Source organism: Balaenoptera borealis (assembly GCF_965194805.1).
Source record: "Balaenoptera borealis genome assembly, chromosome: 12".
Classification (NCBI taxonomy): domain Eukaryota; kingdom Metazoa; phylum Chordata; class Mammalia; order Artiodactyla; family Balaenopteridae; genus Balaenoptera; species Balaenoptera borealis.
This window is the reverse complement of record NC_138869.1, coordinates 33281430-33308707: the sequence shown is the minus strand read 5'-3', so window position 1 is coordinate 33308707 and position 27278 is coordinate 33281430. Positions and strand designations below refer to the sequence as shown.

At 39.4% G+C, this 27278-nt stretch overlaps 1 protein-coding gene and 1 pseudogene across 14 annotated transcripts in view; one reads left to right on the top strand and one right to left on the bottom strand.

Annotated features, from left to right (window-relative positions):
• Positions 1 to 27278, bottom strand: part of FHIT (fragile histidine triad diadenosine triphosphatase) — a 1491711-nt gene that overhangs the window by 580598 nt on the left and 883835 nt on the right. The window lies entirely within an intron of this gene.
• The window catches only part of LOC309607346 (ferritin heavy chain pseudogene), a 31261-nt pseudogene extending 3983 nt beyond the window's left edge, over positions 1 to 27278 (top strand). The window contains exon 2 of the transcript in view: positions 54 to 27278. The product of the transcript in view is annotated as a ferritin heavy chain pseudogene (transcript). The remainder of the gene's footprint in view (positions 1 to 53) is intronic.

The following is a 27278-nucleotide window of genomic DNA, read 5'->3' as shown; positions in this document are numbered from 1 at the left end:
AGTTATCATTTTTTTCTAAGCAGAAGACTGCCTAATATGCTGATTGTGGACAGTCTTCGCGGAGAGTCGCCACAGTTTCCTGCTTCAACAGCGCTTGGACGGAACCCGGCGCTCGTCCCCCGCTCCGGCTGGCCGCTCAGCGCCAGCCCTCGCCGCCACCTCACAGCGCCCTCCGGCCGCCCCGAGGTCCCCGCCGCTGCTCCAGCGCCGCGCAGCCTCCGCCACCGCATCTCCTCGGCCGCCCGCCAGGACGACCGCGTCCCCCTCGCAGGGGCGCCAGCACTACCACCAGCACTCGGAGGCCGCCGTCAACCACCAGATCAACCTGGAGCTCTACGCCTCCTACGTCTAACTGTCCGTGTCATACTATTTTGACCGCAATGATGTGGCTTTGAAGAACTCTGCCAAATACTTCCTTCACCAATCTCGTGAGGAGAGGGAACGTGCTGAGAAACTGATCAATCAGCTGCAGAACCACCGGGGTGGCCGAATCTTCCGTCAGGATATCAAGAAACCAGACCGTGATGACTGGGAGAACGGGCTGAATGCAATGGAATGTGCGCTACACTTGGAAAAAAGTGTGAATCAGTCACTACTGGAACCGCACAAACTGGCCACTGACAATAATGACCCCAATTTGTGTGACTTCACTGAGACTCATTACCTGAATGAGCAGGTGAAATCCATCAAAGAATTGGGTGACCACATAACCAACTTGCCCAAGATGGGGGCCCCGGAAACTGGCATGGCAGAGTATCTCTTTGACAAGCACACCCTGGGAAACAGTGATAATGAGAGCTAAGCCTTAGGCTGGCTTCCCGTAGCCACGGGGATGACTTCCCTGGTCACCAAGGCAGTGCATGCACGTTTGGGTTACCTTTACCTTTTCTATAAGTTGTACCGAAACATCTACAAGTTCTTTCCTTAGTACCATTGTTCAAATAAAGTAATTTGGTACCTCCCCACCCCCCCAAAACATTCTGATTGTGTATTAGACAGGACGAGGATTTAGTTCACTATGTTTCAGTTACACACTGACAAAGTATACACATTTTTAAGAGCTTAAAAGTGTGTTTTGTTTGTTTTAAATAATGACACATGTTTAGGACCTGCACGTAATTGTTCACTTTGCACCGTCTACCACTCTGGGCCGTGAGCTTTTATTATGCAAAAGCTGTGGTCTGTGAGCCATTGTTTGTCTGCGCGCCTTCCGGCCCTCTCAGTAAAACAACACATACAATAACCAATAAACATGCTGCTTTTAAAATGTGGTCCAGAAGTAGATTTTCACATTTCGAAGTGCATCACAGGCTGTTAAAGCTAAGAGACATTTGAAATCAATTGACACAACATACACGCTTTTACAGTTGAGAAAATCAAGGCCTGGGGAGGAAAAAATGCACAAGGTCATGTAGAACAACAGTTCTTTACGAATGATTATAAAATCAATTTAAGGGGCCATGGCTGGCATGTTTTAAATTGAAATAAAAAATATCTGAGTGCTCAGCATATAGCAAGGGTAAATACTGTTTGGTGCAACTTTTGTTTTAACTACGTGTGTTTATGAGTATGTATGCTCCTCTTTGTTGGGTAATGATATTAAATCTATTTCTTACTGAAGGTCATGGTTAAAAACCTTTAAAAAACAAAAAACAAAAAACTCCACGAGAACCTAGGTCTTCCAACTTAAGAACCAGTAATCACTCTACTAGAAAGGTTCTTCTTTAACTTTAGTGTGAAAATAAATAAAGGTTGAAATGCAGTTTCTATTTCAAAAGGTCTGGGTTGGGATCTGAGAATCCGTATTTTGCATAGGCCTGTGGGTGATAATAAGCCACTGGTGTTGGCTTGTGGACACCTTTGAGAAGCATGGTGGAAACGCTATATCCCAGGAGGGACCTAGTGTACTATGAAGGATATCTACATGAAGTAGGTATCAAATATATATATATATATATATATTTTTTTTTACATTTGTTAACAATTAAAAATGAATAACTAATTCTTGGAAAGGTTTAGATTAAAACAAAAACCAAAAAACCTTCTACAGAGAATCAGCTCAACTCGCAGCCAAGAAAATGTGCTTACTGTGGTAGTCCTAAGAATGTAGGGACTTCTAGTATTCATGATACGCCACACATGAGAACCAATGCACCAATAATCCTGAGGGTTGGGATTAGTTCCCCCAAATTACAGATGAGCAAACAAATTCAAACATCTTATTTTGTCCAAGGTCATACTGCTTGAGAACAGAAGGGAATGGATTAGAATCTAGCCAATTCCTAAGGTCATGCTTCTGTTATACTCACAGACTCACACATGGATATTATTTGTACACATAAACATGCTTTAGACATGACACATATACAAATATGCACGTTAGCATTTTTCTAAGCAGTCTACAGTATTCAAGAGTCAGAGATCAGTGAGAGGAAACGAATGTGTTCATCAAACTCTAGAATTGTGTGCCTTCTGATGTGGCTCAAGCAACACCATTAATATTGTCAAAATTAAAGGGGTCTCTTCAAAACAGTCCCATTCTATTGGGGGGGGTGAGTTAGAAGGCTGGGGGGGAAAGAGTGAGCAGCAAATGACAAGCACTACAAACAAGATTCCATCATCTATAACTTAGATTTCATGCAGTATACTTAGTTCAAACCCTGGCACTTTATACAAATAGCTTGTCACATAAAGTGCAAACAACTCTCTTTTGACAAAGTGATACGGCTTTGGAGCTGGGTTGACTGCTTTACATACTGCAAAGCTCTTTAAGTGACAAATGAAAGCGGAGTCTTGAAATTACAGTGATATGGAATTACTGCACAAATTCTTTCTGGTTTGATGGGGGTTGTGGGGAGGGAGCAAAAGGATAGCATTCTGCAATTAGTTAAAAAGAAAATCTGAGTGGATATGAAGTCAGATTTTTCTAATCTTGACTCTGTAAAGTGGACTTCGAACATACTGGCACGAAACTGAGATATGGTCCCAAAAACTTCAAATGAGATGTACAATGTTGTTTAAAGATCTGGCTGAAGTGCTTCTCTTGACCTAAATTATGCCCAGCACGGGTGCAGTAATTATCTCTGCTAGAGATGTTTGGTGTGCTGGCATTGAAACCTTTTGATATGTTTGTTAATGTAGCTTTTTGTGTACACACACTGCTTTCCCAAGCTGTCTACATCAGTGGCATGTTCAAATGAAGCCAAATAATTTAAAAGGCTCTGCTTTCACGCTGGCTTTATTTAGCTTGAATAAACATTGCCAGTCAATCTCATATAAAACCTCACTTCATAAATGCAGCTGCCCTGTGCTCCTCTCTTAATAAGGATTTGTACAAAGAGACCGGTTGGGCAACATAGCTCTGATAGATGATTAATAAGAAATATAGGATTTCTTTCTTAAAAATCATACTATGACCATAAGAGGGCAAATTCATTATCCATAACTCAAAAGGAGCAAAGGATTTCAGTTGTATCAGAAGCCTTATCTGACTTCAATCTGACAGTTAACTCTAGGCCGTAAATGATTAAATAAAAGTCTAAGTTCACCCAAGCCTGGCAAAAATAAAACTCAAAGCCCAGAAACTTCAAATAACATAAGAAAAAGTCACAGAATTTTCAACCTCAAAAAGAAATGGAGAGGAGATGTATGATAGGATGGAAACTGTGATTTCAGATGGATGGTCCCTTTTGCTGTTTGTGTTTTTCAGAACTAGATTTAAATTTTGCAATACCTTCCAACAGAAAATAAAGTTTTGAGAGTAATGTGACTGATTTTAACTTTTTAAAGAAAACTTTTTAATTGAGATATTGCGTCTATACAGTGTGGCCGCAAAATCTTTAACATCCCTTCCAGTGACAGGTAGGGGTCTATCTCCTTGAGTCTGGTGGGCTCGGAAAGTACTCTGACCAACAGAATTCAGCCGAACTTACTCTGCCCAGGTCTTAAGAAACTGTTATGTCCACTTACTCTCTTAAAACACCAGCTCTTAAAGTCATGAACTGTTCTAAGGTAAGAAGTCTGACCATCTTGAGGTCAACATGTCCCGAGAAAGCCCGTTTAGATAGCCCCAGGGGGTGGGGCGGGGAGAGAGAAGGGGCAGGGGGGAACCTAACTGACTTTCTGCCGTTGGAGTCGTCCCAGTCGAGGCACCAGACTTTACTGGATGAGATAAGCCAATCATCCTTGCACTGCCCTTTGCGAATCCCTGACCCACACCACTGTGAGATATAATACCAACAAACCGTTTTCAGCTGTTACGTTTTTCAATGGTTTATTACACAGCAATAGGTATCCAGAACATATAGTAAGGTGGGATAATCTTAGGTGTGCCACTCTGCATTTTTGCATATGTACACACACAGGTAACCAGGACCCAGACAGTGAAACACTGTGTTTCCATTACTCCAGAAGACTCCCTCTGCCCCTTCCCAGACAGTGCCCTCAATAAACTACCCACCCCCCTCCACACACACACACACACACACACACGTAAGCGCTATTCTAACTTCTATCACCATTGGTCAGTTCTGTCAGTTCTTGCATTTTCCAATACAGTACATCATACAGTAAGTACTCTTCAGTAGCCAGCTTCTTTCATTCAACTGTCTGTGAGATTCATTAATGTTGCTGCATGGGACAGTAGGTGGTATGTTTTCACTGCTGTGAAGTATTCCATTTTATAAGTGTACTACATTTATCCATTCGGTGACTGATGGACATCTGGGCTGCTTCTAGTTTGGGCTTTTCTAAAGAAAGCTGTTATGAACATTCTTCTCCAGTCTTTTGGTGGATAAATGCATTCATTTTGGGGGTATAAACCTAGGAGTAGGGTTTCTGGACTTTGGGGTAGGGTGTATGTTGACAAAGGATTAGTTCAGATTCTGACTACTTAGGGATCTGCTCATGAGGGTTGTGTTGTAGTTTCTTCTGTCCCTGTATCTAGCAAATATTGAGAAATAATCATGCCAAGCATTAAATTAAGTGATTTATGATTTGTCCTTCCATATTTGATCTCTCCTGACTAACTGCACAATAGTACTGTTCTCAACAATGTCTAATGTCATGAAAATGACATTGTTCTTGGAAAAATCCTATCAGGCAAAGTCAACCTCTAAAATGGCATTGTAATAAATATGCAGAAATGTCACTTTTTGCATTAGCCAAAAGGTTTTGTATAGCTTAAGGATATGTGCAGTAAGCTAACTATAAAAATAGAAACTTGACAGTGGGTATGTATGTGTGTGTCAAAATAATATTACTCTTTCTGGGAGTATGGAAGAAAAAATGACACAATATCCACCCACATGATTTTTATAGATCCGCCTCTTTGCCAGATGTCACCTTTTATAAGCTGCTTTATAAAAACATGACAGTATAAGTGCAACAGTGTGTTTATTGCTTGATAAACTTTAGTAATAAACTTAGGATTGGCTGGAAATTAAAGCCTTAGAGAACCTATTCATTAAGCATTTAGGACAAGTGAATAAACAAAAAATGCAAACTATTAAGTGCTCAATGTATACAGATCAAGATACTGGCAGCAAGCACTATTTCTCAGTAGGTATGTCTTAGAGAAATATCTCCCAGTTTCCGTGTCATTGAGCTAAACACATTACAGCCATATCTAAAGGATGCCGCTCGCAATGCTACAAATTTGAGTGAAATCCAGAACCTTAAAAATCGCCATAGGCTCACTCGAAACACATTAAGCCTTTTTCTAAAGTGTTCTGTAACTCAGCACAGCATATCTTACATATGGCAAACGGTGTTTCCAACAACTATTATTCTGAAAAGACTTCAGGAATTTCTTAAATAGCACACACTCACTATTTTCTTTATTGGTGGGGTATATATAGCAGTGTTTCTTGAAGAATACCCTGAGGATTGTTGAATTATCTATAGTGACTGGTAAAAATAGAGATTCCAGAGTCCACTCTTAATTGATTGAAACAAAATCTCTGAGGTAAGAGGCCCAAGAAACAATGTTTCATTAAGTGACTCCAAATGATTCTTATTCACAATAAAATTTGTAATCCATAGCTGTACAGGAATCTTAAAATAAAATTTCAGGGCAAAGTATATGGTTCCAGTAATGTGTCAATTTTAAGTGAATAATATATATTCTTAAAACTTTAAGGTTCAATTTTTTACTCAACTTTATATTTTAAAATAATCAAACAACTTGTATCCATTTAAATTACTTTTTTCCTTATAGGTATGCATGAGGATCAACCAAACAAAGTCTAGTTAAGGACTTTTGAAAATCAATCCCTGTAACAAATACATACATCACTAAACTTTTCTGAAGATTCTACTTACCCTGGGACTGACATTTGTAATCTTTGATAAACATGAAATGCGGCAACTCTCAAAATGAAACCATCCCTTTATCAGAGGGTCTGTTAGAATTCCTCTGTTTCTCATTAGATTTTTCTATTGCTTACTCTTCACAATGAATCCCATCCATACCCAAATTTCATGGATACTGCAATAGTTAACTACCACAAAGCGACCAACATGCAGTTTGCGTGGGACGGAACCTCATAAAAACACTGCTAATAAAAATATTAAAATAATGATATTATTTTTCCGTTAACAAATCACTGCACCAAGGAGACAGCTAATATGTAGGAGAAACTGTCAAAACTCCATAGGTGCTACAGAACATTAGTACTGGGAATTACTAATCCAAGATTCCATATCAGCCACCTAAAAGAGCTCAACACTTCATGACACAATGCAGTGACAAAGCAGTATAGGATTTTCTGGACATGAGACATACTGAAAATCACCCCCCTATCAAGTCACAATAAGAAGCAAAGAGTGCCTGCCTCTTTCCTTGGAAGTTAAAAGGAAGATTTTCTTCTCTGAGAAGAACAGCACTGAATCAAGAGTGAAATGGAAATAAGAAAAATAAACTATGGGGAAAGTTGAAGAGAAAGGTATGGGATTAGAAGAGGGAAATGTTCCTTCATAAAAAGAACCTAGTTGTTTAAAAAGAGCGAAAGAGAAAGAAAGAAAAAAAGCCTTCAGGAATCAGTGAAATATATCAAGTAAATTCTACCCAAGTCCCAAGTCTCTATCCTTTGGGCCTTGTCACAACACATACACCTCATCAGAAGGGTCAGAACCACAGTTACTGGCATCCTGAACGTGGGATGTGGTGGAGGGAGCGTCACATTCCTCGTCAGCAGAACTATACTCCTGTTGGACTACAGTACTCATTACCTGACATTTTATAAGTTTATGAATCACTGTATTAAGTTCCTATTACTGCTGTAACAAGTTACTATAAACTTCGTGGCTTAGAATGACACAAATTTATTCTCTTACAGTTTTGGAGGCCAGAAGTCTGAAGTCAGTTTCACAGGGCTGAAGGCAAGATGTTGACTGGGCTGCTTCCTTCTGGAGGCTTGAAGGGGAGAATCCATTTCCATGCCTTTTTCAGTTTCTAGTGGCTGCCTGTATTCCTTGGTTTGTGACCCCTTCTGCAATCTTCAAAGAGCATCACTGCAATCTCTGCCTCTGTTGTCATATTTCCTTTTTTCTAATGCTGACTGTCTTGCCTCCCTCTTACAAAGACCCTTTGATTATGCTGGGCCCACCCAGATAATTTGGGGTATCTCATCTCAAGATTCTTTTTTTTGTTGTGTTTTGGGTTTTTTTGTTTGTTTTATTTTTTAATAGATCTTTATTGGAGTATAATTGCTTCACAGTACTGTGTTAGTTTCTGTTGCACAACAAAGCGAATCAGCCATATGCATACACATGTCCCCAAATCCCTTCCCTCTTGAGCCTCCCTCCCATACCCCCTACCTCACCCCTCTAGGTCATCACAAAGCACCGAGCCGACCTCCCTGTGTATGCTGCTGCTTCCCACCAGCCAACTATTTTACATTCGGTAGTGTATATATGTCGCCACTACTCTCACTTTGCCCCAGCTTTGCCCTCCCACTCCATGTCCTCAAGTCCATTTTCTCTGTCTGCCTCTTTACTCCTGCCCTGCAACTAGGTTCATCAGTACCATTTCTTTTTTTTTTTTTTTTTTTAGATTCCATATATATGCATTAGCATATGGTATTTGCTTTTCTCTTTCTGACTTACTTCACTCTGTATGACAAACTCTAGGTCCACCCACCTCACTACAAATAACTCAATTTCGTTTCTTTTTATGGCTGAATAATATTCCATTGCATATATGTGCCACATCTTCCTTATCCATTCATCTGTCGATGGACGTTTAGGTTGGTTCCATGTCCTACTGTAAATAGTGCTGCAATGAACATTGTGGTACATGTCTCTTTTTGAATTATGGTTTTCTCAGGGTATATGCCCAGTAGTGGAATTGCTCGGTCATATGGTAGTTCTATTTTTAGTTTTTTAAGGGACTTCCATACTGTTTTCCACAGTGGTTGTATCAATTACATTCCGACCAACAGTGCAGGAGGATTCCCTTTTCACCACACCCTTTCCAGCATTTATTGTTTCTAGATTTTTTGATAATGGCCATTCTGACTGGTGTGAGGTGATACCTCATTGTAGTTTTGATTTGCATTTCTCTAATGATTAGCGATGTTGAGCATCTTTTCATGTGCCTCTTAGCCATCTGCATATCTTCCTTGGTGAAATGTCTATTTAGGTCTTCAGCCCATTTTTTAACTGGATTGTTTGTTTTTTTGAAATTGAGTTCCATGAGCTGTTTGCATATTTTGGAGATTAATCCATTGTCTGTTGTTTCATTTGCAAATATTTTCACCCATTCTGAGGGTTGTCTTTTTGTTTTGTTTATGGTTTCCTTTGCTGTGCAAAAGCTTTTAAGTTTAATTAAGTCCCATTTGTTTATTTTTTTTCTTATTTCCGTTACTCTAGGAGGTGGGTCAAAAAAGATCTTGCTGTGGTTTATGTCAAAGAGTGTTTTTCCTATGTTTTCCTCTAAGAGTGTGATAGTGTCTGGCTAAGTGTTTAATCCATTTTGAGTGTACTTTTGTGTATGGTGTTAGGAAGTGTTCCAATTTCATTCTTTTACATGTAGCTGTCCAGTTTTCCCAGCTCCACTTACTCAAGAGGCTGTCTTTTCTCCATTATATATTCTTGCCTCCTTTGTTGTAAATTAGGTGCCCATAGGTGCATGGGTTTATCTCTGGGCATTCTATCTTGTACCATTGATTAAAATTTCTCGTTTTGTGTCAATACCATACTGTCTTGATTACTGTAGCTTTGTGGTATAGTTTGAAGTCAGGGAGCCTGATTCCTCCAACTCCATTTTACTTTCTCAAGATTGCTTTAGCTACTCAGGGTCTTTGTGTTTCCATACGAATTGTAAAATTTTTTGTTCTAATTCTGTGAAAAATGCCATTGGTAGTTTGATAGGGATTGCATTGAATCTGTAGATTGCTTTGGGTAGTATAGTCATTTTCACAATATTGATTCTTCCAATCCAAGAACATGGTATATTTATCCATCTGTTTATGTCATCTTTGATTTCTTTCATCAGTGTTTTATAGTTTTCTGAGTACAAGTCTTTCGCCTCCTTAGGCAGGTTTATTCCTAGGTATTTTATTCTTTTTGTTGCAATGGTAAATGGGAGGGTTTCCTTAATTTCTCTTTCTGATTTTTTGTTGTTGGTGTATAGAAATGTTAGATTTCTGTGCACTAATTTTGTATCCTGCAACCTTACCAAATTCATTCATTAGTTCTAGTAGTTTTCTGGTGGCATCTTCAGGATTTCCTGTGTATAGTATCATGTCATCGGCAAATAGTGACAGTTTTACTTCTTCTTTTCTAATTTGTATTCCTTTTATTTCTTCTTCTTCTCTGATTGCTGTGGCTAGGACTTCCAAAACTATGTTGAATAAGAGTGGCAAGAGTGGACATCCTTGTCTTGTTCCTGATCTTAGTGGAAATGCTTTCAGTTTTTCACCATTGAGAATGATGTTGGTTGTGGGTTTATCATATGTGGCCTTTATTATGTTGAGGTAGGTTCCCTCTATGCCCACTTTCTGGAGAGTTTTTAATCATAAATGGGTGCTGAATTTTGTCAAAAGCTTTTTCTGCATCTATTCAGATGATCACATGGTTTTTATTCCTTAATTTGTTAATGTGCTATATCACATTGATTGATTTGCGTATATTGAAGAATCCTTGTATCCCTGGGATAAATCCCACTTGATCATGGTCTATGATCTTTTAATGTGCTGTTGGATTCTGTTTGCTAGAATTTTGTTGAGGATTTTTGCATCTATGTTCATCAGAGATATTGGTCTGTAATTTTCTTTTTTGTGATATCTTTGTCTGATTTTGGTATCAGGGTGATGGTGGCTTCGTAGAATGAATTTGGGGGTGTTTCTCCCTCTGCAATTTTTTGGAAGAGTTTGAGAAGGATCAGTGTTAGCTCTTCTCTAAGTGTTTGATAGAATTCGCCTGTAAAGCCACCTGGTCCTGGACTTTTGTTTGTTGGAAGATTTCTTAATTACGGTTTCTATTTCATTGCTTGTGACAGGTCTGTTTATGTTTTCTAATTCTTCCTGGTTCAGTCTTGGAAAATTGTACCAAGAATTTGTCCATTTCTTCATAGTTGTCCATTTTATTGGCATATAGTTGTTTGCAGTAGTCTCTTATAATCCTTTGTATTTCTGCAGTGTCAGTTGTGATTTCTCCTTTTTCATTTCTAATTTTATTGATTTGCGTCCTCTCCCTTTTTTTCTTGAGTCTGGCTAAGGGTTTATCAATTTTGTTTATCTTCTCAAAGAATGAGCTTTAGTTTTATTGATCTTTGCTATTGTTTTCTTCTTTTCTGTTTCATTTATTTCTGCTCTGATCTTTATGATTTCTTTCCTTCTACTGACTGTGGGTTTTCTTTGTTCTTCTTCCTCTAGTTGTTTTAAGGGTAGGGTTAGATTGTTTATTTGAGGTTTTTCTTGTTTCATTAGATCAGATTGTATTGCTATAAACTTCCCTCTTAGAACTGCTTTTGCTGCATCCCATAGGTTTTGGGTCATTGTGTTTTCATTGTCATTTGTTTCTAAGTATTTTTTAAATTTCTTCTTTGATTTCTCCAGTGATCTCTTGATTATTTGGTAGCACACTGCTTAGCCTCCGAGTATTTGTGTTTTTTACAGTTTTTTTCCTGTAATTGATTTCCAATCTCATAGCATTGTGGTCAGAAAAGATGCTTGATACGATTTCAGTTTTCTTAAATTTTCCAAGGCTTGATTTGTGACCCAAGATGTGATGTATCCTGGAGAAAGTTCCAAGTGCACTTGAGAAGAAAGCATATTCTGCCACTTTTGGGCGGAATGTTCTATAAATATCAATTAGATCTATCTGGTCTATTGTGTCATTTAAAGCTTGTGTTTCCTTCTTTATTTTCTGTTTGGATGATCTGTCCATTGGTTTAAGTGGGGTGTTAAAGTCCCCTACTATTATGGTGTAACTGTCGATTTCTCCTTTCATGGTTGTTAGCATTTGCCTTATGTATTGAGGTGTTCCCATGTTGGGTGCATAAACATTTATAATTGTTATATCTTCTCCTTGGATTGATCATTTGATCATTATGTAGTGTCCCTCCTTATCTCTTGTAACAGTCTTTATTTTAAAGTCTATTTTATCTGATACAAGTATTGCTACTCCAGCTTTCTTTTGATTTCCATTTGCATGTAATATATTTTTCCATCCCTTCACTTTCAGTCTCTATGTGTCCCTCGGTCTGAAGTGGGTCTCTTGTAGACAGCATATCTATGGGTCTTGTTTTTGTATCTATTCAGCCAGTCTTTGTCTTCTGGTTGGGGCATTTAATCCATTTACATTCAAGGTTATTATTGATATGTATGTTCCTATTACCATTTTCTTAATTGTTTTGGGTTTGTTTTTGTGGGTCTTTTCCTTCTCTTGTGTTTCCCGCTTAGAGAAGTTTCTTTAGCATTTGCTGTAAAGCTGGTTTGGTGGTGCTGAATTCTCTTAGCGTTTGCTTGTCTGAAAAGCTTTTGACTTCTCCATCGAATCTGAATGAGATCCTTGCTGGGTAGAGTAATCTTGGTTGTAGGTTTTTCTCTTTCATCACTTTAAGTATATCCTGCCACTCCCTTCTGGCCTGCAGAGTTTCCACTGAAAAATCAGCTGATAACCTCATGGGGATTCCTTTGTATGTTATTTTTTGTTTTTCCCTTGCTGCTTTTAATATTTTTTCTTTGAATTTAATTTTGTTAGTTTGATTAATATGTGTCTTGGTGTGTTTCTCCTAGGGTTTATCCTGTATGGGACTCTCTGGGCTTCCTGGACTTGGGTGACTATTTCCTTTCCCATGTTAGGGAAGTTTCCAACTATAATGTCTTCAAATATTTTCTCAGACATTTTTTTTCTCTCTTCCTCTTCTGGGACCCCTATAATTCGAATGTTGGTGTGTTTAGTGTTGTCCCAGAGGTCTCTGAGATTGTCTTCAGTTCTTTTCATTCTTTTTTCTTTACTCTGCTCCTCGGCAGTTATTTCTACCATTTTGTCTTCCAGCTCACTTATTTGTTATTCTGGCTCAGTTATTCTGTTATTGATTCCTTCCAGTGTATTTTTTATTTCAGTTATTGTGTTCTTCAACTCTGTTTGTTCTTTAGTTCTTCAAGATCTTTGTTAAACATTTCTTGTATTTTCTCAATCCGTGCCTCCATTCTACTTCCGAGATTCTGGATCATCTTTACTATCATTATTCTGAATTCTTTTTCAGGTAGATTGCCTATTTCCTCTTCATTTATTTGGTCTGGTAGGTTTTTACCTTGCTCCTTCATCTATGACATATTTTTTTGCTGTCTCTTTTTCTTTTTTTTTTTTTTTTTAATGAGTGGGATGGTGTTCCTGTTTTACTGTTTGTTTGGCCTGAGGCTTCCAACACTGGTGTTTGTAGGCTATTGGGTAGAGCTGGGTCATGGTGCTGAGATGAGGAACTCTGTGAGACCTCACTCTGATGAATATTCCCTGGGGTCTGAGGTTCTCTGTTAGTCCAGTGGTTCGGACTTGGAGCTCCCACCGCAGGAGCTCTGGCCCAACCCCGGGCTCGTGAACCAAGATCCCGCAAGCCGTCGGTTCACTTTGGGGTTCCTCCCACCTCCTTGGGTGTCAGAGTCCCCAACCAGCAGCCGGCAGGCGCCCTAGTTGTGGGGAGACGCTAACTCCATGTCTTCCCACACCACCATCTTGACTCCGCCTATCATCTCCAGATTCTTAATCACATCTGCAAAGACCCTTCTGCCACAGAAGGCAACATTGACAGGCTCCAGGAACTAAGAATGTGAGCATATTTGCAGGCCATTATTCAATCTCCATAATCTCTGAATTTTCCTTTTAAAACTTATTCATTTACTCATTCATCTACCCACCCACTGACCCCCCCTTCACTCCACAGGAGTTGGTTGGTCAGGCCATACAGTGTGGCCAAGCAAACCGTATGCGATGAATTTTCAAAAGATGTGCTGACAAATTCTGATCAATATGTAAAATTGATTTTTACTGCAAATGAGTATACGTTCTGACAGGATGATGTTTCTCAGAAACAAACAAACAAACAAACATTGAGCAGAGTAGGTGATAGAGTACTGTATAGATTAGGATAACTAGCTACCAGTAAAAGGGCAGAGACAGTGCTTAACATTAAAGGCATGCTAGAGAAATGTATCAGATTTTCTGGAATGTACAGACCATGTTTACAGGAAGATAAAGGAATTTCCCTTATGAGCATATTAAAGACCATGTCAAGGACAGAAAATGGTCCAACTCAAACTGCAGCATGTCCACAGTGAGACCAAACGAATAAAGTATCAATAATAACTGTGGAAGCTTCCAGAGATGCTGTGGCAAGCTGTTCCTCTCTAGTGGTGATTGTACTGTAATTATCGTAATGTGTTTTGGATTGCTGACTTTCTGTCTTTTCACACCAGTATGGACCCCTGGTCCTGGGGATGGAGGCATCTTTCCATAATCTTTTGGGTGGAGGTTGGGGAGGGGGAAAATGCCTACGTATCACAGGATTCTGTTAGGAAGAAAAAGAGGGAAACTTTTTCAGTTAATCCACTAAGAGGGGGCACCACAGCATCTCTGCACAAAAACACAGTCACTTGGGGCTCTTGGTACCTCGGTTTAAAGTGCTCCACAGGATGGCAGCTTATGCCTGAATTTCTCCCACACAAGGTCTCTCTCAAGTGAATTTCCATATGTACAACCCAGTCCCTATTTCAAGTAAAACCATTTAAAGTAAACTTTTCAAATTCAGTGAAAATCATCCAGCCATTCTCACACTTTCATGAAAATAATGACAACGTGAAGCTTTCCCTTTAGTTTTAGTTTGTTTATCCTATGTAAAGTTCTAGAAGCAAGCACACTCACTAAAGGAAAAGAAGAGCTGGAGGTGGGGGCTGGGGGGCAGGGAGACAGTGGCAACATTACTGTGAGTGAGTAGTGTGAAGAAGAAAATATTTTCAGGACAAAACCTCAAAATAAAATCTGAGTGCCCCAAGTAAACACAAATGAAGCAACAAGTGACAAAAATGGTTAACTGGAGATAAATTTTTTTCTACATTTCTAATCACATCACAAATAGCCTCCAATAAAGAAGCATTTTAACAGGTGCACACTAAAAAAAATGCTTTTTCTTTGATTTAAATTCAAGTGTTATGCCTTGTCCAATAACTGTAATGGGAGAAAGACTGTATATCCTGAATGCTACATTTGAATTAGGTGGCAATTCTCTTCCTGGTATCAATTTCAGACATTCATATAAATCTTAAAAAAAAAAAAATGATAAAGTTACTGACCTAAAAGCATCCAATCAAATAAACATATACACATTTCTACAAAGTGTGTGCTATAAATCAAAAATTACAAGTAACATAGAAGGAAAGATGGATATTTATAATTAGTGAGATATAAATTTGAAATAGGGGAACTTATTAATATTTTAATCTTTCTGATAATTCTTTCAAACTACCTAATATTTTTATACCAGCAAATATTGCCTCAAGGACTCAAATGAAATCTAAATCATAATGATCACCCATTTAACTAATTTATTAAATCAAACATGTTCAATTATACACTAAATCTAATGATATGACCAGAATGAAGGCAGAGCTACAAATTTCAGTGAGAATTAAGAATATTATTAAAGGTCTTTTAACTTGTTATCTACTTGATCAGGGATACCCAAAACATGCTTGGCCCTCTTAGTTCTCTAGGATCAGGGTTTCCCGAACCAAAGATAATAGTTACCATAGCATTTGCTACATGGTACCCACCTTTCAAAGAACAGACAGCCAATATCTCATCTAATTCTTCAAGCAACTTGAGAAAGAGAGGTGTCCCTGCCCACACTTTCAATATGAGGAACCAAGCATTGAGAGATTTAATAACTTGCTCAAGATTACAGAACTAGTGATTAACAGAAGAACCCCAAAGCCTACAGAGAAATTCCTGAAATCCAAGGACTTCCTGTATATAAAAGGTACCCATCCAAGCTTCTCAACACAGATTCCACATCAGAATTTCCCATGGAAGTTTTTAGATAAATACTTGTCCAGGCACAGCCCACAGAAATACTGTGGCCCCAATGTCTTGCTGTTAATACACATCTCCAACTCATCATGACGTCTACTGTATGTGCAGAAGTTCCAGTCTCTGTATTTCAAGAGATCCTGGGGGTACATTAGGACTGAAACTCCTGTTTTTTAGTAACAGTAGATCACAATGGTATCATAACTACTTGAAATAGATGGCATGCCTACAATGTTAAGGTGCTTTCACATATGTGACCACATGTGACGTAACATTAACTTGGCAAGGGTGACAGGGAGATACTGGTTGTTATACCCAATTAAGGTTTGAGCCAACTGACACAAAGGAAGCATTGAGGCAGGAGATAGATGGGCTCCAGGTTAGACATTTACAGCCAGACTCCTGTTTATACTTTCAGATAGAAATAACAACAGAGTAAATAGCTGGACTTTGCCTCTGGTGGACAATTTAAGATAACAGTAATGGCAGGGGCAGAGAGGAGCTGAGCCCTGCCCAGATAAGAGATAAAGGGAATCACATAAGTGATTCAAACTACCACTCTCTCTCTGAGCCCGCCCATGAGTGTCTATTCACACATACTCTTTTTCCTCCTAATAAACACTTTACTTGTTTCACTACTTTCTGTCTTTTTGTGCAAATTCATTTCTACAAAGCTGACGGGCCAGGGCCTTGTCACTGGCCTCGTGGCCTACTGGCTAGGATTCAGCGCTCTCACTGCCGCGGCCTGACTTCAATTTCCGGTTGGGGAACGAAATTCTGCTTCAAGCCGCTACAGGTTGAGGCCACCCAAGGTCAGCATCAACTTCCTGACCTTGGAGGCAACTCAAACATTCTACAACCCAGTCCTTCTGTTTCATTAACAAGAAGTCTAAGGTCCAGGGAGGTACCCTGACTTTCTCAAGATCACTCACTAGAAAACAAGAGTGCTCATTAGAATTCAGCTCCTAAAATTCCATATGCAATGCATTACTTCCAGTACCCACTTAGCCTGCCCCTAGCCTTCTTACTTTAAGCACCATTTTCCCATTATTTTCACTCTGCCAATCACACAGATAATAAATAGAGAATGAGAATTTTGGAGTTGAAAGATTCTTACTGGGCAATTTTGAGTACTTCCTGAGGGCCATACACTTTCATATGTTGTCTTGTTAGAGAGACCACAGTGATCCAGTGTCCCCAAAGCTGCAGAAAATGTGACTTGCTCCAGGTCACACTGCAGGACTGAAGCAAGGCCAGGACCCTGGGATCGTCAGACTTCACACCAGGAGGCCAAGCGCACCAGGAGCAGTTCCCCAACCACAGTCACCTTCATGGTTTTGGTCACATCTTACGCCCCATGTACTATCACTTGGTGTTTATTTTCTTTACATCTGCTCAGTTTGTCTTTAAATTACTTTGAAATAGTGGAAATGTTCTATCTCTACTAGCAAACCAGTATCACCTACTACAGATAGAGAGTTAACCTTGTTAACCTTGAAACAAAAGAGATGTTAAACTTGCTAGAAGGGATCCCTGCCTGAGGCTCTGAGCCTGGGGCCTGTGCACAAGCTGTTGAAAAGATTACAAGCGTGAGAAAGGTGGTAAAACTTCCCTTTGGCTAATGAGCAGAACAAAAAGAAGACAAAGGGAATAACGTCCCAAGCTTGCCAGAAATGCCAGTTTAGTATAGTGGTATTGACAACAGGGGTGCTCTGCTTGAAAGGGGATTAAGGAAGTGAAGCTCTGCCTTCTTCCTCTTCCCCAATAGGCCCTGCTCTGCGCAGTTATACAAAATGGCAGATGAAGAGCCTTTGAATCTACTGTATGACTTGATTTGATTACTTGAGGATTATTCATTTTTTTAACTTAACTTTTTGCTTTCTTTAAGGTAATCACTTTTAACTCGCTTCTCTTTTTACTTAGCTGATGATAGTTTGGTGCATTTGTTTCTGTTTTGTTTTTTTGTTTTTTTTGGTTCATATAGTTACTAAACGCATACCTTCAACGTATTAAAATCCCTTGGAGAGTAAGAGGGTTTTCCCTTTTCTTGAATACAGGCATCAGTGAAGTGCATGTGATGATCATGAGCCTTCTAGATATTCATGAATTCACTCCAAAGGTCATATAAATGTGACCAGATTATTTCCACGGTGTTAATATGTCCCTCTAATTCTCATTCTTAGTACTCAAAGAACATGTCAGCACTTTATATGCAGAGAGTAAAATAGCAACCTGGAGTTTTTTCATATTATTCATATACGTATTTTTATACGTGATTAAAGGAAGAAAAACATGATGGAAATTTAGAAATATGAAGGCATGATACATATTTTATAATTACATTTTATTGTGTTCTGTTAAGTGACCAGAGGGTTTTTGAAGACAAAGATGCTTCCAAATTAAGTTATTATTATTAAACCCCTTAAGCCTCATATTAACTTTAGACTGTCACTAGAAACTTTTGATAAATTAAATAATATGCAGTATATAAGCATTAGACATAGTTTAATATATTTAAAATAGATTCCTTACACATCTGTAAGCGCAAACTAAGACTTGAAATGTTTTAAATACATTTTTCCTTCAGTGAAAATGTTTTGTTTTGATTTGTTTTTCAGAAATCTAATTAATGAAAGCTACAGAGCAATAATCTAGCATAGAGAAATGCCTTGAGAGTTGGGATTTTTTAATGTTTACCTCTAAATTCATTCTGTTGCTAAAAATGAATTTTTTTACTTTGAATCTAATAGGATTTGGTGAATAAAATAATAATGTGAATATATAGCTAAATTTCCAATAGTAGAAGAAATTTCACATGTAATAAAGCAAACCAAAAGGGAATTAATAATACAGAGTCAAACTACAATGTCCACTTCAGAATGAAATTGAATCAGTGTTCCTTGCCCTGCAAGGAGGGTATTTGTTGGAGCAAAGGGGACCAAGAAGAAGATTAGCTTTACAGGATAATCATGTTTTGTTACACTTTTATTGAATGTACTTACATTTTGAACTATACAATTGTTCTTGTAATGTTTCCAAATGTATATAATCATCAGCCATGTAATGGTAGGTTTCTACTTAAATTTTGCAATCAAAGGAGAACAGAAATCATATACATCTAGTGTGGGCACTTCACATCACTTATAACAAAACAGATAAGCATTTGACCATCAGCTAGCAGTAAATTTACCAATGTACTAAATTTTACATGCATCCCCCTGCCCCATCATACAGTAAATGGTAATTACTTTATATTGAAAAGATGCACAGGGACTTCCCTGGTGGTCCAGTGGGTAAGACTCCATACTCCCAATGCAGGGGGCCTGGGTTCAATCCCTGGTCAGGGAACTAGATCCCACATGCATGCCACAACTAAGAAGCCCGCATGCCGCAACACCCAGTGCAGCCAAAATAAATAAAGAAATATTTAAAAAAATGTATTTAAAAAAAAAAAAGAAAGAAAGATGCACAGTCTCCCTCACCAGAATTCTCTCCCTTTGCCAAGAGCTATCAGCAGTAGTAACCATCAGCTAAGGGATGGGGCCGGAGTAAAACATGTTCCTTCGCTGTGACCATATCTCCCCTCCGTTGAAGAAGAGACATGTAAAAATGCTTTCTAGAGGAAGCATTTTCTGAGGCTAAAGAAATACTTCCATTTTTTCCCACCGCCTTTCTATTAGTGGACCCCAATAACTGAAAAATCACACTCCACTTTCCGGATTTAAAATTGATAGGACCTGGCAATGTTAATTATGTAAGTGAGAGGAGACAAGAAGTGGAAAATGCCGGAAGCAAATGTGGAAAATGAGGCTCAAGTTCTCCTCACTGAGTCTTCCCAGCCACTTCCCAGCCCAGGTACATTACAGTACCCTTGGCTCCCAACGCTGCCCATCCTCCTTTCTGGCTGTATTTTTCTCCCTACGACTTATCATTCTGTAACACAGTGTCTACTTTATATCTCATCTTCCTTATTGCCTTCTGTCTTCCCCACAAAATGCACTCCACAAGGGAAAGGATTTGGGTTTGTCTCGTTCACTGCTGTGTCCCCAGCAGTGGACGATGCCCACTATATTTACAATATGTTCCCAGGATCTAGTTCAGGGGTCTGTCACCTTTTTCAGTTCAAGTGTCAGATGGTAGATATTTCAGGCTTTGCAAACCACATAGTCTCTATTGCAACTACTTAACTCGGACACTGACGGGCAAGAGCAGCCATAGATAATATGTAAATGAATGGGCACAGCTGTGTTCGAATAAAACTTTATTAAAAAAAAAAAAAAACAGGCAGAAGCCCAGATTAGGCCCAGGGCTGTAGCTTGGCAACCCTGAACCAGACCACATTTTTCATATAGTAGATGCTGAATAAATATTTAAGTAAGTGAGTAAATGAGTATGATATCCCTAAACAAGCGAGCTCTCCTGTTTACCACCCAGATCAAAGCAGAGTCTTACAAAAGACAACTACTATCAGCTGCTTTAAGGTAACAGGTATTAAGTGATATTAAAAACAGAGCAGGTGAGTAAAACATGCAGTTTGTCCTGAATGATTGGGAATGGTCTCTGCTGAAGGAGAACCAGTTACTTGTCACCAGTTGGTCTAAGTTTCATTTTGAATAAGAGCCAACACACCATTGTAAAGCAATTATACTCCAATAAAGATGTTAAAAATAAAATAAAATACAATAAAATAAAAGAAGAGCCTGTTTGCATCTAACATGCGACCATGGAGAAAGAGGAACAAAGAAGAGAAATTTGCTCCTGTTCCGACTAGAAGCATATATGCACAGATGTGCAGGGGGAAAGTCTCAAGTACTCAGTATATATTATTTTCTTCCAAGGCCAGAGCTCTTCAAAATATTAGAACCACCTGGGAGCTTCTGTAAAAAACAGATTCTAGGAACTCACTTCAGATATACTGTAGAATTCTTCCAAAGATTAGAGACCAAGAATATGGATTTTTAAACACACTCAGGTTTGAGATCCACTACTATGTCCTGACTGAATAACCTGTCGCTACTGTATTAGGTTCCCAGAGGAAACAGAATCCACCTCAGATGGTCCAAAAGCAGAGGCTCTATTAAAGTTTTATTAGCAGAGGAGCAAGTAGGGAAAGGAACCAGCAAGGGACATGGAGGCACTCAGAGTAGCAACAGCAGGAAGCCAGGGCGTCCCTGATCCCCAGAGGGCAAGGGGAGGCAATGGTCATACCACAGCCCAGGGAGGCTGTGCTGGAGGTGGGCGACCAGGAAGGGTAGCCATGGTCAACTGCAGTGCTCAGTCAGGGGAGGAGCAGGAGAGAGAATCCCAACTGCTTTCTGCTTCAGTCCTCCAACTTCTTGCCTAACCATCACATTAGTCAATCCCAGATCCAAGGGAGACTGGGCAGTGTAGTACACAGGACAGAAAGGGGCAGAGACTGGACAGAGAAAAAGGCAGAAGGGGCAGAGGCAGGGATGTGGGTGAAAGTGGCAGAGTAACCAACACACTGATCAATGACAATCAAAACAAAACCATCCTGGCTGAGTACAGACATGAATCTCTGCAATTCCATACACGGAGGATTACAAAAAAGACCAATGATCAGGGTGTTCCCCATGGGTGCACAATGACCTATTCCAAGCCAAAACTCTGTCCTGATTTATGCTGTGGTCTTTTCTAGGGGGAGCTTCCCCACCCAGGTCACAGTCTTCAAATATTGGAACCAACAGTCCCCCTGGAGTCAGCAATAAATGAAAATGGTGCCTTTAATTTCAAATTATTAAGTAACACATTGATGAATAACCATGGCATGATTAGTTAATTCAGGACCTCAGTGCACAATGGAAGAATCCATCCATTATTTGCTCAAGTAATTCTTTCATCCCAGCAACTTTAAAAACAACCAAGGAATTACTGTCCCTTAGTGATGCCTAGTGAATTTCATATGCATTTAATTAGGTAACTGCCAGCTCAAGGACGAGAACCATGACAAATAGTTGTTCTTCTCAAATTAGAAGAATAGACTATTCAGTGAGCAATATTGATGTTTCTCCTACCTACTTACACAGGAGTTTTCCTACTTTTTTTTTTTTTTTTTTTTTTAGTTTAGCTAACTGTTTTAACATTTAATGAAGCTTTTGTGACCACTGTTCTCTAGCTGAAAAAAACAGCAACGAGCAGCCTCCCTATGGACAAAATATACCTTATTCCTCACCAGAGGCCATTGGCAATCCACACCACCACCAGAGGATTTTAACAAAAACATCTTATGCGCAAACAGAAAAACAAACCGAGAATATGGATCACCAGGCAATGCCTCCACTGATCATAAAGGTGCTTTACCTTAACCTATAGTAATGATCCTAGCCCAGCGGCTCAGAGCAGGCAGAACTCACTTCTTTTAAACCAAGGAACAACCTGAAGTGTGATAAATGAGTTAGACTTGGGGAGGAGGTTTAGTGGGTAACTAGCAACAGAGTAAAGCACAGAATCTTGAGACTATACAGCTATTCCGTTTGCATTTCTACCTGTCTTCAAGGGAACATCCAAGCAAAGAAGGGTAGTGGGAACCAAGCTGGCCGCCTTGTTTGCTTGTGATTCCCTCTATCTTAGTTGTGTCCCCTCCTCTGATGCCCCCAGCTGCTTCACACACAGTTGAAGAAACTCAGAAGATGACACACATTTTGTAGCTACTAGTGAACTATATATATATGTGTGTGTGTGTGTTAACGTTTCTATAGATCTTTAAAATTTTTTGTGTCATATACGGCAAGTAAACATTCCTACTGTAGACAAGGACCAGAAGGCAAAGACAAAACCATTTTATTTGGTATGATCCAGATTAAAAATTCATTGCCTTGGAATTTCGAATACTTTATAGTTGACTGTGGTAATAAGCTACATAATGGATCTGATGAGCTCATCAATATATTTGGCAAACATGACTGTGCAATGTGGCGATAACATATTTCCAGTCTCTAGGTCTTCTTGATAATTCACTCTGTGTTTCACAAACAATCGGGCTCCTAGGTTTCCAAGGAATTCTAAGCACATCGCTCAGACTGACAGAACAAGGATTCCAGACAATTGGTTCCCTGAGGGTCAAGACAGTGATGCTCGATCAGGATTCAAACGGGTCATAAACCCTTCATGGATCTCTCTCAAGTGGGTGGTGATGTCTCCCTAGGGCCGCTCATCATTTGCTGCTACAGTCAAGCACTTGTCATTATAGACAAACACCCCGTCAGTCTTAGGTACTCATGCAATCAAGTCTTACTGCAACCAGGGAAGAGAATCAGCAGTACAAAGAAGTCCAAAGAGAAAAATTAGGCATGCGTGTCTATTCAGGCATGACTGCTCACTGCTATGGACTTCATTTCTCTATCTGCGCTTTCAGCATTACCACAAAATTCAGCACCTGTTTACCTATTCTGATTGCAGACATCTAAATCGTTCTAGGACCATATATATCAAAAGCCCTAAAACATCAAACCCATTTCTAGGAATTTATCCTAAGGAAGTAACTGGACAAGTGCCTAAAAGATGTATGTACAAGGTTGTTTGCTGCTGTGTTCTTTACAGGAGCAAAAGATTGGAAACACATCAATCTCAGTTTCGTTGTCCCCTGAGCTGGACTGCAAAATCTTATGTACACCTGTCACAATTACATCTTGCCACCTAATGCCAGGAGCAGACTATATACGGCTTTCAGCTAAAGGAACATCACAGTCCTGAGTGCTTTGGAAAACAGAAAGCCAACGTTGTATGTACTGCAAAGCAGAAGCTCCAGCCCCCCGTCTTGCTCACATCTCTTAGTTCCCTGAAAGGTGGCCAGACCTAATTTTTATTGCACAAACAGCACGTCAACCACTCCTTATTAAAAGCTCTTCCAAGTCTTTCTGTTGCACCAGGCCCCTCTGCATGCCTGAGCATGGGTGTGAAGACCCTGCGTGATCTATGCCTGGGCATGGGTGTGAAGACCCTGCGTGATCTATGCCTGGGCATGGGTGTGAAGACGCTGCGTGATCTAAGTCCTTCTAACTTCCCCAGCCCACCCACCCTACTGCTGCTCCTCTCCTCTCGCACACTGTGCTCCGCCACACTGGATCTCACCAAGCACTCTTACCTTTAGGCCTTTGCACATGCTGTTCGTTCATTTGGCCTGGAATGCCCTTCCTTAACTTCCTCAGCCCAGCTACTCCGACCTGCCCTGTCACTCTCAGAGGCCTGTCCTCACTCCTCTCCCACTCTTTCCATGGGTGGGCCTGGTGTCCTCCCCCCATGTATGTGTTTCCACGCTTGTTGGTACCTTACACATGATATTGTAACGGTCTGTTTTCTTAGCTGTCTTTCCCGTGGCACTGTTAAGCACCTTGGAGGCAGAGAATTTGGCTTGCTCATGTTTCAGAAGACAAAAAGTAAATTTGGGGGCCATCTCCAACCTCTACTCCCACGTCTGCCCTGGGTTGCTGGTCCTCAGTGCTTTCTTTCTCACTCCCAGTTCCTTAATACAGAAGCAGACTCCATTGACTCAGGAAGCCCACTCTCAGAGTTGCTGCTCCTGCTTCCCCCACATTATTCAGGTGCGATAGTCCTGAATGCACGGGCCCCTCCTCACCAGCTCTATTATGTACACAAACTGAGGGGTGCGTCGAACAGAGGAGATGCAAAGTAGGACAAGCACCATTAGGCTATTTTATTCCTCAGTGCTTATTAAGCATCAGAATGCCACAGGTGTGCGTGGATCTACCTCTACTACATGCCAGGGCCACTCTAGGAACTTCACATACATTAACTCATGTGGTATTCACAGCTACCTGAGGAGGCATGTCCCACTACTATCTCTACTTCAGATAGGAGAGGTTAAAAAAAATCACTTACAATCTCCAAGCTTTTAAATGGCAAAGCCAGGATTTGAACCCAGACAGCTTGGCTGTCCCATCTGTGCCTTTAAACACCAACCAGTGCTGCCTTTCCAAAATACCTGAGGTGATTTAGCCCCTGGGCCTAAAGGAGATGGCTTAGACTAGACTATCTGAGCAGCGGAGGAAAACGTGAGCCCGTGGTATCATCAGAGAGAAAGCCGACTCAGGCTGAGGAACAGGAAGGCTATCAAATGGACACAGTGGAACAGAAACTGACAAGGATGAGAGGGACAGACTAGCCCAACAGCCACATCATCTTCCTCCCCAAGGGCGTGGCATGAGCTGGGAATAGATGTTAATAATCACACCACTTCTGAATCTCACCTATGCAGGCAGAGCCTGTGGGAGCCTCCAGAGGGTTAAAGGGATGGCCAAGTAACTCACTGGGTGACTTTCCTCCCACTGCTATCATGTCAGGGATCCCATGGTACAAAAAGGCAACTATTTTAGGGAGAACCACTTTTAACAATCCAAGGCTTCTACCCCTCTAAGCCATCCCTTGACTCCCTCCATCTCTAACACAACCAGGAATTTGCTCTCCAGAAACAAAGCTGACAGAAATAAAGCAGAAACACAGAGATGCTATCACAGCTGACTCAGAGAAACATTTGTACCTGCCCCCCCTTATCTCAAAACTTGGCTTGACTGACATCGACTGCTCATGGACATCACTTAACAAAAGATTCTAAAAACTTTAGGAAAAATTTATTTAAAGAAATCTCCATTTCCAGGATCCTATGACTGTATTCCAAGGTAATAAAATATAAATGAGAATAAAGAACAAGCTAATAAACTGAATTGAAGGCTGCATTTCAATAAAAAGGTTTGGGAGCCACTTACTAACAACGTGTATCTCACTCTCATGACTTATATCATGGGTTGAATTACTTAACAGAAATGAAAGCTCATGCTGCTTCTGTTATCCAATGCAGATGCTTTTTGGAGTTGAACAATGTGGCATTTGCTTCAGAGCGCTTGTATCTAATCAATACGTAATGCTAAATGTGATTTAAAATCAATTTAATTGTACTCTTGCTCTCCCATGAGTCAAGGGGGAAACAAAGGTAACATTTGAGATATGAAACCATTCAACTATTTCCCAAAGAAGGCATAGATCTCTTGCTCCTAATGTAGTCTAAGATGTAGATACAGTTGGTTCATACTACAAACTTCACATTAGGAAAAGAATTGTGCTGAAGCAGCTAGGATATTGTACCCTAAAAGGTATATGTCAACTCTATTTCTTTTCTTTCAAACAATTTAACTATTAAAAGCTTCTTCACTTGTTATAAGTGTTTTCCAAATTACAGGAAATTTAAAAAGAAAAAAGATATAATAATACATGTAGAACATATATTTAATTTCCTATAGTCTTATGTATTTCCTAAGTATAAGGATCCCTATATGTCATATTTGCTACCCTACATATTTTCTGTATATAATTTGTAGCAATTATACACACACAGAGAGAGCTAACCTTGAGTGTTTACAATGGTCTGGACTTGGTGATACCCATAGCATCCATCCATCTGACCAATAGTTACTGACTCCCGACTCCGTGCCAGGTTATATTATTTATACTCAAAGAAAATTAGGCTGAGAGAGTTTTTAAAAGTAGCCAGTTCAGGACTCAAATATCTAATGATGCAATAGAATCTAGAAGCTCTACCTTATATAAGGATGTTTACACAACCAAAACAGCCAGTAAGTTTCCCTTGAGTTTCAGTCCAAATTTCAAGTGTCCTACTTGTAAAAATTACATATTAATTAAACCAACTGACTATTCGTGGTTAACATAAATATAGCCTCTGAGTAATGCTTACTATTTTTTTTTTCTGTGTACATTCAAACAACTGTGCAGTTACGGTTCTTAAAGAACAGAATTTTGTAATGCCTTTTCTAACAGCGGTTGAAAATAGCCCTATAAAACATACCCACGTAAAATCTGCCTTTTTTTAAAACTTGGATTTAATTTACAAAATTATGAAATAACAAAGTAAAGTTGTATTAAAAGACCACCTAAAGTTCTAGTTGAAGTTAATTAGGATAGAAATACTTTGTTATATAAGAATAAAGCAAATGACTGAGTTACACCCACAGGATAACCCACCCTCTGATTTGTAAAGTTCAAAAAAAAAAAAGGTAGTTCACAAGAAAATTGGTCAATTTTATGGTTTATGTGTTGGAATAGAGACAAAATGACATAACTCTCATAAACTTAGAATTTAAAAATGTCCTTAGAAGTTGTCACAATTTGAGCAAGGAAAACTTGAATTGCACCAAGAGTCTCTAGAAAAATTTTAACCCTAAGTATATTCTTACAAATGGTCCCAAATTAATATTCCCTCTTCACCACAGTTTCAGAATAAACTGGGTTGATGCCAGGCAATGCCACAGATAAGCTGATGATCTCTGCTGGGTATTTGATAATCTTTCCTTTACATTCTGGCAAAATACACTCATAGTCTCAAAAATGGTTCACTATGCCCTAAATAAGGATCTAGAGTTGCACTGTCCAGTGGAGTAGCCACTGGCTACATGTCATGATTGCACCTGTGACATGTGGTCAGTCTATACCATACGCTCTAAGTGTAAAATACACACTGGATTTCTAAGACTCATTACAGAAAAAGAATATAAAATATCTTATTAATTTTTTATACTGTTTACACATTTAAGCATTTTAGATATACTGAATTGAATAAACTATATTAAAATTAAATTCACCTATTTACCTTTTTACTTTTTAAATGTGACGATTAGAAAATTTTAAAATTACATTTGTGGCTTACATTTTATTGGGCAGTACTGGTATAGAGGGTTAAAAAAAAGAAGAAAAAAAGA